At 40.1% G+C, this 16,114-nt stretch overlaps 1 protein-coding gene across 8 annotated transcripts in view; it reads right to left on the reverse strand.

The window, feature by feature from the left end:
• The window catches only part of HIVEP2 (HIVEP zinc finger 2), a 294,756-nt gene that overhangs the window by 54,822 nt on the left and 223,820 nt on the right, over nt 1-16,114 (reverse strand). Inside the window, exon 4 of one of the 8 annotated variants that reach the window (XM_081530971.1) lies at nt 8,927-9,000. The exons of the other annotated variants lie outside the window; for them this stretch is intronic. The gene's annotated coding sequence lies outside the window, so the exon portion shown is untranslated. The remainder of the gene's footprint in view (nt 1-8,926; nt 9,001-16,114) is intronic. 8 annotated transcript variants of the gene reach the window in all.

Below are 16,114 nucleotides of genomic sequence, written 5' to 3' on the forward strand. Positions count from 1 at the left end.
TTTGCTATAAATGGAGGGTTTCCATATTCTTGTCAGATTATCTTCTCTGACAAAAACATCTCAAAGAAAAGTTCAAATGACTGTATTGCAATGTGCTGTAATTTCCATGAGATATAAGATAAGGTTAGGGTGTAAAATAGCTATATTTAATAGTTTGGGATGGGAAATATGTATTTTTATTTTTATTAGGCATTAGTTAAACTTGACCTACACAAGTGAACCCAAATCAAAATAAAATATTTAGTTCTAAATTGTTTCACAGCCCTTTCCTTCGTGGGACAAAGAAAATAGTTTTAATTCAACAAAAGTGATAAATTTGAAATACTTTCTTCAAGAAGACAGCAATTAGGAAATTTAAGCGAAAATTGGCACACATCATTTAGACAGTGAATGAGAGCAATGTCATCCAAAATTGCAAACAAAGAGCTATTCTTCTGGAATAACAGTTTTCCTGCTGTGTACATATGTGGTTGGTATGCAAATGTCATGTACACACATCTCTAAAATCCTTCCCTTTGTTTCTAATGTGGTGATATCATGTCAAGAAAAGTATTATAAGTAATTATGACTTGAGCTTCTAGGTAATGGCAAGTAGTGCTTGTCAAACATCAAAGAAGATTTTCATCCTGAAAAGCCACAAGAAATTATCTCCTCCTTTGATTTGTGTGATGAGGAGAGGAAGTCAGGAATCTCTTCTGTCATTGATACTACCATGAAGGGAGGGAGCCCAGTGACAAATCTGATATACAGAGGAGGTGTATTCAAAAAATCGCAACAGAAGAAACCATATCCTGGAGGCCTCACAAGTCTCTGGATCAAGCCTAGCCTGAAAGCACACGACCCCTGAACGACTGGGGATTGTGAGTCAATAATGTTTCCATTTTTTGCTGTAAGGAATTTGAGTCAGGTTCTCTGTCCCTTGCTATCAAAGGAATCACCGCACAAATAGTATGATTAAAACTCATGGGCTCTTGTTTCTTACTTCCTAGATCTACCTGCCTGCCCGTGAAGAAGGCATGATGCCAAGGAAGGTTGCAGTCTTTCACAGGGGTTGAAATTTTCTGCCCAACTCATTCTCTGAAAATAAGAAGTACTGAGCTGACTGAGCTGCTTGTATGTTTTGGAAATTAATACTTTGTCAGTTGTTTTGCTATTATTTTCTCTCATTCTGAGGGTTGTCTTTTCACCTTGTTTATAGTTTCCTTTGCTGTGTAAAAGCTTTTAAGTTTAATTAGGTCTCACTTGTTTATTTTGTTTTTATTTCCGTTACTCTTGGAGGTGGGTTATAGAGGATCGTGCTGTGATTTATATCATAGAGTGTTCTGCCTGTTTTCCCCGAAGAATTTTTACAGTTTCTGGTCTTACATTTAGGTGAGTTTATCAAAATGGGTCAGAATGGACATCATCAAAAAAACTACAAACAATAAATGCTGGAGAGGATGTGGAGAAAAGGGAACCATCTTGCACCATTAATGGGAATGTAAATTGATTCACCAACTATGGAAGACGGTATGGAGATTCCTTAAAAAACTAGGACTGAAACTACCATATGACCCAACAATCCCAATACTGGGCATATACCCTGAGAAAAACGTAACTGAAAAAGACACATGTACCCCAATGTACACTGCACAACTGTTTAGAATAACTAAGACATGGAAGCAACCTAGATATCCATCAGCAGATGAATAGATAAAGAAGTTGTGGTATATGTATAAATACACAATGCAATATTACTCAGCCATAAAAAGGAATGCATCTGAGTCAGTGCTAATGAAGTGGATGAACTTAGAGCCTATTATACACAGTGAAGTTAAGTCAGAAAGAGAAAAATAAATATCGTATATTAACACACACATATGGAATCTAGAAAGATGGTACTGATGAGCTATGTGCAGGGCAGCAACGGAGACACTGACATAGAGAACAGACTTATGGACATGGAGAGGCGGGAAGGAGAGGGTGGGACGAGTGGAGAGAGCAGCATGGAAAGATAAATATTGCCATATGTAAAATAGGTAGCCAGTGGGAATTTGCCTTCTGACTCAGGGAATTCAAACCTAGCCTCTGTGACAACCTAGAGGGGTGAGATGGAGTGGGAGGTGGGAGGAAGGTTCAGGACAAAAAAAAGAAGTAATTCTGCTCTTGAGGCTCAACGTCACAGGAGACACCACAAAGACAGCATTGGGATGATGAAGTCCAAGGATTCTGGAGAACTGGGTCTCAACTGTAACACACCCACCAGCTACAAGACCTTGATTCAATTACTAATGCTCCTAACATCTGTTTCTTCATGTAAAATGGGGTTAACAGTAGTCCTTACATGAGAAGATTGTTGTGAGTATTAAATGAGATACCATATATAAAACTCCCAGATAATATCTGAAACTTATGAACATTCATAAAGTACTGGCATTCTTATTGATATACTGGCAGAGTTAAATTTCCTGCAGCTGTAAATATAGGCTGACATTCTATTTATAAAAGTAGGTACTTGATTTTTATTATTTGAGCTATATGAATAACAAGTATATCAAATTCGTTGAAAATGGTTATTTAATTTTGCCTGTACCCAGCCTCTTGTGAATATATTGTCTCAGTGCAAGTAAATATTCAAAAGGCAAACTTTTAAAAATTGTATTTCATAAAGTAAAGCTCGTTAAGTAGAAAACCAATGCTATAATAATTTCTGTTTCTCTCTCTCTCTCTCACACACACACACACATATGGAAGAAGGGCTAGCCATCAAATGTAGTTCATTTCTTGGCTTGTCACATGAAAGCCATTCAGGCCCTCAATGCTGCCCACAAGGGACATCTAAGTATTCCTGAAAAACAAATGTGGATATGCATCTTGTCTGTTTCAAAGAGAGCCATTCCTTCACAAGAAGCTAAAACACGAAGGAAAAGGGGGCAGAGAGAACCATCTTTTCATAGAAAAACTGGATGTTCATATTGCTGTTCATTGTTTCCTCCAGTCCTATAGAATTGATATGATATGCAGCTAACTTCTATGCATGCAACCTGAAACTGTAGTCTAAGTTCCAGGTGGTGGAGGAACAAACTAGTTATTTCAGAAAGCAGAGAGGGGCTTCCCGGGTGGCACAGTGGTAAAGAATCCACCTGCCAATGTAGTGGACATGGATTAGATCCCTGATCCGAGAAGATCCCACATGCCGCGGAGCAACTAAGCCTGTCCTCCCAACTACTAAGCCTGGGCTCCAGAGCCTGGGAGCTCCAACTACTGAACCCCCCGTCACAACTACTGAAGCCCGCACGCCCTGGGACCTTGCTTTGGAACGAGAGAAACCATGGCAATGAGAAGCCCAGGCACCACAACTTGAGAGTAGACCCCCCTTGCTGCAACTGGAGAAAAGCCCGCACAGCGACAAAGACCCAGCACAGCCAAAAACAAAATAAATAAATAAAATTAGTTTGAAAGAAAAAAAGCAGGGGGACCTTTGTGAACTGAGATCCAGTGAGGGGGAGCAAATAGTCCCTGTGCAGGCCGGCCCTTGACAGTGACCCAGCACCACTGATAGTTTGGAATCAACCCGATTCAGCTTGTGCCTCGAAATCCACATATCACTGAATACCAGTGAATAATGAATTCTCTTCAAATGCAGGTCAAATGGCTAAAGTCTCTTCCACCCACCCCGCCCCCACCCCTGTACGTTTCAAACCTTATTGTTGCCCAAGAACTTCCACCAGAAATTAGATTCAGCGGCACATATTTCCCCTTAACTTCAGACTCAGAGCTTGGGTTGCAGCACAGCTGGGTGGCAGCAAAAGCCCCTGAAAACGTCTGCATTTGACTGGTGAGAAAAAACCGTCTCAAAGCTCACAAACAGCTGAGCCATGAAGCCGAGGAGCGAGAGCATCATCGCGCTCAGCTGCTGAAGTGTGGCTCTATTACTGCAATTTTGAGATACTTATCAACATTCAATTAACATCCATGATATGATATTAGTCACTGTTAACACTTATTAAGCACCTCTGTGCAAAGTGCAGAATTCAAGTTTAATAAGGTAGGACTCCGACTGCCAGATGGCATCTTCATTTGATTTATGCTTCTCGGTGAGAATCTGCTTCCATTCCAAGTGAATCGCCTCAAGTTTCAAAGTATTTGCCCTTCACTTTTATATATGACCAATATGCTGAGGAACACGAAATGCACGGCTGATTAGCATGAGTAAATGTATATATGAATTTACAAAAGAACACATTTTCCACTTAGGATATCTAGTTGATGACAAAGATTTCGATTTGTTGAAGGAGATTAACATTTGAAACCGGAAGATAAAACTCTTAGGAATGGCTTCCTTTTAATATCTTGAGGGATGATAAGCAGAAGACAAGGGGGGGAATTGGGAAGATCTAGGAGGAAGAATCCCTGAAAATGTATGGAAAGTATTAACGTCTCTGGAAATAAAGAACTGGTTCTCTTTGCTGAAACTGGAAATATCCCTGTTTAGAATGGAGTGTTTCTCCCTGCAAATGACAGGCAATGTAAATGGTACCAGACAGCAGCGCTGGAGGCATCTTCACTCTATTCTTTGCTGCTGCTTGGTGTTAATGGGTGAATGCTGGCTTTGCTTGACAAAGACTGGTTAGATAATGACGATCATGTAGCAACCCCTACATTTTGAACAGATCAAGGAAGGCAGGAGCCTCCTCCATGCACAGCACGGAGAACACTGTGTACTTAAGAGTCTGCACAGGGAAGGGGGGCAGGATGGCTCATCCAGCTGCTCAGCCTGTCCCACCACACTGTTTCCATGCTTCGCAGATTTCAGATCTGAATGGGGAGGGTCTTCTCTGAGGCCTCCCAGCATACGAACGAGGTCAAGTAGTGGCCAGTATCAAGAACAACAGGAACAAGGGGGTACAGAGAGGCACAGATGTAGGTTAGAGGTTTCATGGTAACATGCAAAGAATGCTGGATTAGAGCAAGCACCGGTACACTTTATAATATCCAAATTCATTGAATTTTCATGATAACACTGAAACACATTTTTACAGTTGAGAATGTTAGATAAGGCCAAAGATCACACAGATGGTAAAGACGAGGCACAGGATTTTAAGCTAATTCTCTTTTTCTCTAGAACCCCAAATATTTCCACTCATTCATGGCACCTCTCAGCCCATGAATTCAGCTCTCCTGTTTATGTGTCCTCAGATAAATCATTTAAAAAAATCAGTGAGCCTTGGTTTTCCCACCTATAAAATGGGCACCATCATTCCCACCCTGCTGCCTTCCTTAGCTATTTTAAAAACTATATGAATATATACATTTGAAAGCAATAATAAAAATCGTCGGAAGACAAGAGAGTTAAATTCACGGCGCTTCTCAGTGCTAGTTTGGTAGATGACCCCATCACAGGTCTTCTGTGTCATGACTCAAGTTCTAACGGGATTTTCATCTTTCATGGATCTAGGGACACATCTGTTTATTCCTATTGATCTTTAAGTCTAAGGATGTCCTGCGTTTCTGAAAGTATCCCAAACCCTCCTTTGTGATCCCTACAGGACAGACATCTACTGATGGATCATCACACCGTGCCGTAGTTTTGACATGTGTATCTCTCAGACTACAGTAGGAGGCCCTTGGAGGCAGGAATTCTATCTGTATCTGTTAATGTACTAAAGGATGCTGTAACAAACAAAATCCAAAATGCATAATGGCTCATTCACAGCAGCCATCTAAAATGAGTATCCTAACAGATGGTGTGTGTGTGTCAGTCGCCGCACAGTCATGTCCGACTCTTTGCGACCACATGGACTGTAGCCCGCCAGGCTCTTCTGTCCGTGGACTTCTCCAGGCAAGAATATTGGTATGGGTTGCCATTCCCTTCTCCAGGGGATCTTCCCACATCTCCTGCATTGCAGGCAGATTCTTTACAGTCTGGGCCACTAGGGAAGACCCTCACAGATGCTGGCTCCCTTCAACTCAAGAACCTAAGCTCCTTCAACCTTACAATTCACCATCTGACGCAAAGACTCTAGGGCCACCATGATTATCTGCCTCAAGCTGGCAAAGGAAGGAAAACAGAGCGTCACCTATGGGAGGGTTTATGAGTCAGGCGTGGATGTAGCACCCAGCACTTCCTCCCACATTCCATTCACCAGAACTCAGCCACGTGGCTCCTCTAACTACACAAGAGGCTGGGAAATGAAGCCTAACTGTGAGCCCTGGAAGAACAGGACCCAAGTTTGGAGAAGGGCCAGTCACTCCCTGCTACACTCATACTAGAAACTTCAGAGATGCTTCCTCATGTATGAATGACACACTCAAGCAAAACCCAAAGTTCCCCAAAACAGAATCACCTCGTGAGAAGGAGATATTACAAAGAGGAGAGAATCATAAACAGAGACAAAATTTACTAGTGATACATTAAGAAAAGATAGAGTGTGACCGAGTCTACTTACTGCAGAATTTTACATTTTTATAATACTTTGAGGTAAGGTCCTGTCATGTTTCCATAGCTAAGCTAGACTTTACATCATAAAACTCTGACGTTACTGCTTTTAACTGGTCTTAAAATCAATTGAGTTTAAAAGTTGACCAAAAGCACAGATGAAAAAGACACTTAAATTTTTTTTTTCATTTAAGTAAAGTTACTAAGAACAGTAAGAATGAATGCATGGTCATTTAAAGGCATCATAGAAAACTCTGTAGTATGTAAAGTACTTTCTAAAAGTCTATATTTGGCCAAGTCAAAATCGCTAGAGCATTTAACTTTCGCTAAAAGAAATCTATCAAGAATAAGTTTAAGCTCCAATAGGAAACTAGGTGTATATTCCAGCACTGCATCACCCCTGGGAACTTTCAGGTGATGAAAGGCTATGGGCAATGCCAATCCAGAGGATCCCTTTACTTTAGTGGAATTTGCCTCACCACACAAGTTCTCAAAATAGGTTTATTTCTGCTATTTTTATGACTGTATTTTAACAGAAAAATGACATAGGTTTTGCAGATGCTGGAGAAATAATTACAATTGCATAGGCAAGGCATATAATTAGTTGAAGAAGAGGGTAAAAAAAGACTTCACCTACACTACATGGGCACAAAAAGTGAGGATTAGCTGGGGAACAATTGCTGTCTGTATCGTGCACAGCTGTAACCAATCCTGAGACAAAAACAACAACTACACACACACACACGCACACACACACACACACACGGTAACAACTAACTCAGAACACGAAGAGAAGATAGCCTTCTGCACTGAAAGTAAAGTCGGTAGTCACCTTTAACCCATGGGTGTGAAGCAAATATCAGGACATGGAGCAAAAGGAGGAGGGAAAATTATGAAGTAATTCTTCCTTTTCTATAATCAAGGCCAAGTACACTTGCCTAATTCACAGAGTAGAAACCTCTCTTCTGGGTGCCCTGGGTGTGGGAATGTTGCCTCTTCATGCACCCACAGTCCTCAGGGAAGAGAGGCTAGAAGAACTGGGAAAGGAGCCAAATTCCCTCATTTCCATATAAACCTTTGTTGAACTCCAAAGCGTTTCAACTTCTAAGCTGAAGGAGCTCTTAAACATGAACATCAAAAGCTATTTTTACCTGTTTTCACAATCTCCTTTAATTATTTTATGAAGCTTGCAAGCAAGTACAATGATACAATACAGCAAACTCCAGTTCAAACATTACAGAAGCAGGATACCAGTTTACTTTTACCCAAATGTATAAATTCTAATGGGAAGAATTTGCTCACAGCTTCAATAACCACATCTTACTGGGAAAGAGCTCAAACAAATTGTGAATAATTACAAATGAATACTACACATGGCTAGCCTCTTCCACTATTAGAAAAAATTGCATCAGTATTGAACCAGACCTACTGTCCCACAAAGATTGAGGTTTGGGGGCACTTCTCTGGAGGTCTAGTGGTTAACACTCCACACTTCCACTTCAGGGGGTTTGATCCCTGGTCTGGTTGTGGAACTAAGATCCCACATGCTAAACGTGTCTCAACCAAAAGAGTAAAAAAGAAAAAAAAAAGATTGGGGTTTTGGAGGGTATGTACAACAATATGTTCACACTCTCTTGTTCTAGCCTGACATCCCAGGATACATTTTAGAATATCAGGGTTCACAATTCGAGTCCCTTTGGGGCCAGGCAGATATTGAAAATGAGTAGGGTGTCCTGGTGAAGACAAGAGGAAGTGTAGTGCCCAATAATCAGCTGAAGAATGAAGGTGAATTTCAAGTGAATTTCACTTGAGTGGCCTGAGAGTGTGTCTCCCCCACACCCCTAGAATCCATATGTTGAAATCCTAACCCCCAGTGGGATACCATTAGGAGGTGGAAGCTTTGAAAGGTACTAGGTCATGAGGATATAGTTCTCCTGCTGGGATTAATGCCCTTAAAAGATGAGACACAAGAAAGCTTGCATCCCCTCTCTCCCCATCATGTGAGGATACTGAGAAGATGGCCATCATAAGCCAGGAAGATGGTCTTCACTGAGAACTTGACAATGTTGGCACCCTAATCCTGAACTTTCCATCACCTCCATAACTATGAGAAATAAATGTCTGGTGTGTATACCAGCCTATAGTATTTCTGTTATAGAACCCCAAGATGATTAAGACAGATGGCCAACGGAAGAAGAGCAAAGCTGACGTTCTTTTAAGAAAATAGGGCAATCTAATAAGCACATGTGTCTGTGTATAAGGCCATTTCACCTCAGCTTGGAGAAAGGCTGAAAGAATCAGTACAGGAAAAATGTTAGATTAATATTTTAAACAGATTTTTAAAAAGATGAATGGGAGGATATCAGTCCTTTACATTTGACTCCATAGGGTACGACTACTAAAATTTCAGCCCATGTCCAAAAAGCAAAAATACATACTCAAAAAATCGCTTCACACTGCATTAACAGAATGTTGTTTTGTGTAATGCTAAGTTATGAAGTAACTTACCCTTTGAAAATGTGGACCAGGTAACTGTAAGCAGAAGGGTAGTTACATGGATTCCCATGGGACAGCAGACATCTCTAGAGAAACAAAGAACCAGAGGGGTGAGATGAACACGGCCCGTGACCCTGGGCCACTTCTCCTGGCCGCCCCGGCATGGAGGGCACAAGCCTGTGCTCCCCAGGAGGGAAAGGGAAGCAACTACTGCCAGCATTCCTCTGAAAGGAGCCCTCCAACTCCTCCACATTCTCTGAGATTCCAACAAGCCTCAGAGAGAATAATGGGAAAAAGTCAGATCTCTCTCCCCCTAATACAAGAACCTTGTGTACCACGGAACTCACTCTTCTGCATGTTGGAAGAGAGGAGCAGAGAGGCAGAGGGACCTTGCCTTCATCTGATTTTCATCTGCTCTCTTATCAAGTAGGCAGACTCCTACAAAAATAAACCTTCCACTTTTCTTCTAGAAAAGGAGCTTATTCAGAAAACAAACAAACTCTACATGGAAACAGTTTCCAGAGAAGGTCTGAGAAGGCGAGCTGTCTCCTGACCTAAGTTTACCCTCTCATAAACTTTCTGAGCTCATATGTAGGCACACCAGAGCACTTCAGACTCTATATATACTGTATTCTGCCATCTATAAAGGACCTGCAAGGAATCTGGTAGAGACTCATGAAACTCTAACATGTGGGGTGCCAAGATCCTCACCATTCATCCATTTATTCAACAAATATTTATTGAGAACATAACCATGTTTGGGGTGCTGTGCCTGGTGCTAGGTCTATAGTGGGGAAACAAACAGACATGATCTCAGCCCTGGAGAAATTCTGTGTAGTGAACAGCCCTCCCACCACGGATTAGAATGACTATTCTCCACTTATATATAGCCTAATACATCAACACATTAGCTTACATCTTCATTTAAAAAGAAGCATTTAGATCACAGTCAATACCTATATGACCACAGCATGAACTGGGTAGATTTCGCCCTGGTTCCACTGTACTGTCAAAACTCCCAAAGCACTCAGTATATTTGGAGAAATAAGATATGAAACGGTGTGCATTCTCAAGTAGCTTACAATCTCCTTTAAGAGACACAATTATCTACGTGAAAAATAACACAGTTGGAAAAGTACCATGGACAATTCAAAAATGCAAATATTCCATAAATAGGGTGTCCATAAAATTTATAATCCAAACCATCACCACAAAAGGGGGTGCTTTTAATACTTGAGACCAGGTTTTCTTTGGCAAACCAGAACCTAAGGTGACATTTTCCATAAATCCCTTCTTGGCCAGTGAATTCTACAATTTAAAAACCACATTTAGTTCCTTCTCAAAGAAATATTTATGGAATATTTGCTGTATTCGAAGCACTATGACATTCTCTTATAAAGGCAGGCTTTGGAGAGAAATTCACAAAGATAAATAAGACACAACATGACCTCAGAACTTACTCTGCGAGGAGAGATGCAAAAACTGCTAACACATTCTGAAAAACATACCACATGTCAGATAACCCTATGCTAAGCTTTGCACATATATCATCATATTTAATCATCAAAACAATTCTCAGAGGTAGGTGGTGTTAATCCCATTTTATAGATGATGTTTATGCTGGTTAAGTAACTTGTCCAGGGTCACATGGGTTGTAAATAAGGAGCTGGCACTGGAAATAAGTACATCCCAATGCAACGTTCCAGCTCTTAGATTATGACAAGTGCATGCTAAGTCTCTTCAGTTGTGTCTGACTCTGTGTGAACCCATGGACTGTAGCCTGCCAGGCTCCTCTGTCCCAGGGATTCTCCAGTCAAGAATACTGGAGTGGGTCCTCCAGGGGATCTTTCCAACCCAAGTATCAAAGACACCTCTCTTATGCTTCCCACATTGGCAGGTGGGTTCTTTACCACCAGCGCCAACTGGGAAGCCCTATGAACAATTAGTACACAAAAAATCCATGGAGGGTAAAAATATACTTATGGCTGGAATAATTATGAATGGCTAAATGAAGGAGAGTGATATTAGACATGGACCTTGAAGAGTTAGAAGGATTTTAAAGGCAGAGATAGAGGGGAGGGCAGCCCAGGGATGTGAGACAATGAACCAAGAGCCTAGAGGTGGGAAAGTAGCAGGTGTGCAAAGTACTTGGCTAGTACTTTGTAGTTTTGTATAGAGGAATTGAGAATGGGAAGGCTAGAAAGGTCAACTGAGGCTGATATCGCCTTCATGTTTAATTTAAGCAAATATGAAACTCAGTTTGCATGCCCTGAGTACACTCCATATTTAATTTGCATAGAGGGCAACCTGTGTATCCAGATATAGATATCTTGTAGGCAGAGTGCTTCATGAGGCTGAACTGAGGGGACAGCTCAGGAAAACAAGCAGATACATGTTTGGTCCAAGACAAGTAGGGGGCTAACTCTGGGCTGAATGCCGTCCTGGGAAGTCCCTGTAAGTTGAAATGATATAAATCAAATCTTGTTTTTCCATAAAAACAATGTTATAATGAGAGTGACATTTCCCCTCAATGTTAAAATTAAAAGCATCCCAATTCTAATATATTCTCCCCTCACAAATTAAATTGTTTTCCCAGCAACAATTTGAAGTCTCAAAAATTATTAATTTAAAATCAACATTAATATGGTTCTACTTATTAATTTTTTTCTTCTGGGCAGCTATCATTATCTTAAATTTAAGATTTGATAAACATTTAAGAATTCTTAAAACATATTATGCCTAGTAAATAAAGCTTACTGATTCCAAAAAAGAAAAAGAAATCAGAAAAAGCATCCTAAATACTACTAGTAGTACTACAGAAAACAGAGGTTAGATCTGTAGTTGGAAATTTAATTCCCATCAGAGGTGATCAAGGTCATGGCCTCCTACTTCTCCTTCAGGACACCACCCTGGCACCATGTCTTCCTTGAAACCTTTCTGAGAACACTCCACCACACTCCCCACAAGATTCTAGGTCCGCCTCTCCGTGCTCCCCAGGCACATATGTACATACCGTCAGAAGCAAGGCTGCACACCACTGTGTAACTGCTGCTCCCTGCGTCTCTCCGCTGGGCAGAGGCAGAGGCTTTGCTCATCTCTATAACCCATTGTCCCCAGAGCAGGATCTGACACACACTGGGCACTCAATAAAAGTTTCTTAGGAATATTTTATATTAGAAATACTTAGCTAACATTCTGATTTTTTATCTACCAAGTATACTCACTACTCATGGAGAAGGAAATGGCAACCCACTCCAGTATTCTTGCCTAGAGAATCCCGTGGACAGAGGAGGCTGGTGGGCTGCTGTCCATAGGGTCACACAGAGTCGGACACGACTGAAGCGACTTAGCATGCACACATGCATTGGAGAAGGAAATGGCAACCCACTCCAGTATTCTTGCCTGGAGGATCTCAGGGACAGAGGAGCCTGGTGGGCTGCCATCTATGGGGTCGCACAGAGTCAGACACGATTGAAACGACTTAGCAGTAGCAGCATACTCACTACTGTTAACAAGCCTGGGATATGTTGCTTAATCTCTTAGAGTAGTAAAACTTAGCCCAATATCAGCTCTGCTTCTTACTAGGGATGTGGTCTTGCACAAATCACTCATACTTCTGTATTGTTGCCTGAATGTCTCCCAAGGGGATAATAGTATCCACCTGGTAGGCTGTTGTGAGGACTAGAGTTTATGTACATAAGGCACCTAACAGAGTTCCCAGCAATTGGATAGTATTTAAGAATGACAGCAATTGTAAGTACTACATCAAAAGGACAGGTGAAAATAAATGTTGATATAAATTTTTTCAATGAACATATAAAAATTGCTTTCTATAAATCCCATTCAGACACAGTCCATATCTTCGGGGCTACGAATTATTTGCCATGTTTCTAATAAGAATCTTGATTCAACTGACAAAGAAAATATAATAGAATCTATAGAGGCCACATTGAGTTGACAGAAAAACATGAAAGACATGGCACAAGAAGTCAAGTTATAAGGCCTGTCTTTAATCTGATTTCTATGTCACAGTTTGCCAAGGAGAATTAAATAAAAACAAAATCAGTGGGGAGGAAAGAGGATGTTTTCTCAACATTAAATATTTAAAGTAGATCGATAAGGGCGCTTCATATCAGGAATTCTTCCTCAGTCTTCCACACATTAAATATGTAAGTGGTTCACATGTAGGCCATATTGAGAAAAAACAATGTGGAAATGTGTTTCTGAAACAGTCTCCAAAGAAAAGAATGCAGTGTCTAGCTTCCTGTGTAAACAAATGTCATCACATTCAAAGAACAGTACATCAGGAAGTTCTCTGGAAGATGTCTCTATTTTCGTGTGTGTGAGTGTGTGTGTGTATGAGAGAGAGAGAGAGAGAGATCTGACAATCTGACAGCATTCCACCGCAAAATGACCTCAGAAGCACTATAAGACGAATCATGAAAAATGCAACACATCTAAACTCTCTTCCACTGTAGATGCAGAGAGGTTACTGAAAGCAAAATGATCACTTAAGATCAATTTAAGAAACCTGGCTTCTTACAAATAGGAGTAAGTAGGTGGATTGGTCCAAACCACGCTACTTACATCTTCTAAACCCTATCATTTTGTGCAATGGCTAAAATTTCATCCCTGTCACAAGTCTTTCCCCTCCTCCCCCGCCACACAATGTGGCTACTTTTAAGGACGTCAGGATGGGAATAAGGAGAAGAAAGAGACATTATTTTGAAATCTCACAAATTCACAACTGGATTTAAATCACACAACTTTTAGTTTATTTTAAAATGGATCAAAGGTTTCAAAAGGAATAGCCAACAGTACTTTTGCATCGTGCTATAAAAACACCTTCTAACATTCTCCAACACAGATTTCACAGACTTAACTCCCTATGTTAAGTGTGTACCTTGGGTTAAATACTTTATTTAGCAATTATCTAATAGCACCTTGAATTCTTCAGGCTCATGAATATTATATGAATGAGTAAATAATAACTAAAATAGGCCTTGACTGAACCTCAGATCAACTTGATGTAGCAGGAACTGGATTTATCCTCCTGCTTATAAAGCACTATAAAGATAAATAATAAATATATGATAGGCTTTTCCAGGTGGTGGTAGTCGTAAAGAACCTGCCTGCCAATGCAGGTAGATGTAAGAGACACGGGTTCGACCCCTGGGTTGGGAAGATCCCCTAGAGGAGGGCATGGCAACCCACTCCAGTGTTCTTGTCTGGAGAATCCCATGGAGAGAGGAGCTTGGAGGGCTACAGTCCATAGGGTCACAAAGAGTCAGACACGACTGAGCAACTTACCATGCATGCACATACAATGATAGCTTCTGAGAAACTGAACAACTGGCTACAAAGGACAGTGATCCTTGAGAGAAAACAGACAAGTGAGGTGAGCCCTAAATTTGCCCCAGATGACACCTTGGAGAACATTTTCACCATGTCAGGAAGGGAGACTCAGAGACCAGTGGTCTCCCTGAAGTGCAAGGAACCTAAGTGTTCAGGGGTCACAGGGCATGATAAGGACAGCACTGGACAGACAGAACTTGGAAGATCTGTAGATAAAGTGCTCGGGTGAATACTGACTAGCACAGGCATATGAGGAAACTACCCACAGTCAGGAGAAAAACCACTGAAACTATTAGAGACAACAGTGCCCAGTACTCACAAAGGGCCAAGAAGAATGCCCATTTCCAGTAGCCAGAGTGTGCAGCCTCATAATTTAGAAGGCATCAGTTAGAGTATTAAGAAGGGTCTTGGTTTAGTAGGAGGAAAAAATTAAACCTAAGCTACACACTGCCATGGTTACCTAACAAAGCTTAAAAGCAAGATCTGAAAAAATAAAACTATTATCAGGTATCTTAACTACATCTAATAAACAAACAAACAAAGAAAAACCTCAAGGATATTTTTAGGAATACAAAAGTCTTTGCTACCCAACAAGGTAAAATTTTAGCATCCAATCAAAAATTACCAAGTCTGCAAAGAAACAGAAAAATCTGACCCATAAAAAGGCGAAAAATTAATGAATCAAAACTGACCCAGAAATGACACAGATGGCAGAATTAGCAGAAAGGCCATTAGAAGTTATTTTAACTATATTCCCTATCTTCAAGAAACTAGAGTAAAGAATGAATATGTTAAGTGGAAGCAATATGGAAGATATATTTTAAAAGGCCCAATTTGAACCTCTAGAGAGGACTAGCTCAAAACTGAGAGGGAAAACACACTGGGTGGTAGATTAGACATTCCAGAAGAAAGGGATAGTGAACTTGAAGACATGGTAATAGGAACACTGCAAAATGAAACAGACAAAATACTCAGCCCTACTCAAAGTCTACAATTCCAACAGTGTGTCTGAAAGTTAAATGAGAACAGTTGTCTTGAGGTTGAGACAAAATTCACTATATAGTTGAAGATCTATTCAACACTGTGAAAAGAAAGGTATCCTATTAATAAAAGTATTTGACATTATAACTTGTCTCACTTTATAACCTTTCTGTTGATGGTTATACCCACTGTTAATAAGACCTGTCACTGTTACCAAACCTTAAATAAGGATTATCAAAACTTAAAAATAACTTTACGGTTTTAAATAACTAGTTTGACTTTACCAGCTACATATACATTAGCATATGTAGTGATAATAAAAACTCATGGGCAGGCCACTATTTTTTCATAATTGTAGATAATTATATTAATGCAATCAAAGTTGTTAGGAGAGTTTATTTCACTTGAAAGATTAATGTTGTTTTTCTGGTCTAGTTTCTAACTGACCATCTTTTGGTTCATCTACCTCTCCTAGTTTTTGTTGTTGAATCTTCTGGATTCTGAAAATATTCACACTCATGGTTTCATTATGCTCTACACATGGATAATATATGTATTTAATTAATTTTTCTTAAATTTGTTCCTCTAGTGTAATAATAAATATTATATTGTTAACCCATTTAAATGCAATAAAATTTATAAACTACAAGACATTTAAAACTGGATGCCTCATCATCAGTTCAGATATATTTTTTTTTTCAGATATTTTATAACAGAAACTTTTTCAGCTTCTCTTCAGAACCTTTCCTTTATTACTTTATAGACTGCCTAGCAGGCCATGGTGGTTACCAGAAATATAATGACAAATAAGACACAACCTTTGGAGAGCTTATGGTCTAGGGTCAGACATGTGAAAAATAATCT

Source organism: Giraffa tippelskirchi, chromosome 9, assembly GCF_054371585.1.
Source record: "Giraffa tippelskirchi isolate mGirTip1 chromosome 9, T2T-mGirTip1v1.2.pri, whole genome shotgun sequence".
Taxonomy (NCBI): domain Eukaryota; kingdom Metazoa; phylum Chordata; class Mammalia; order Artiodactyla; family Giraffidae; genus Giraffa; species Giraffa tippelskirchi.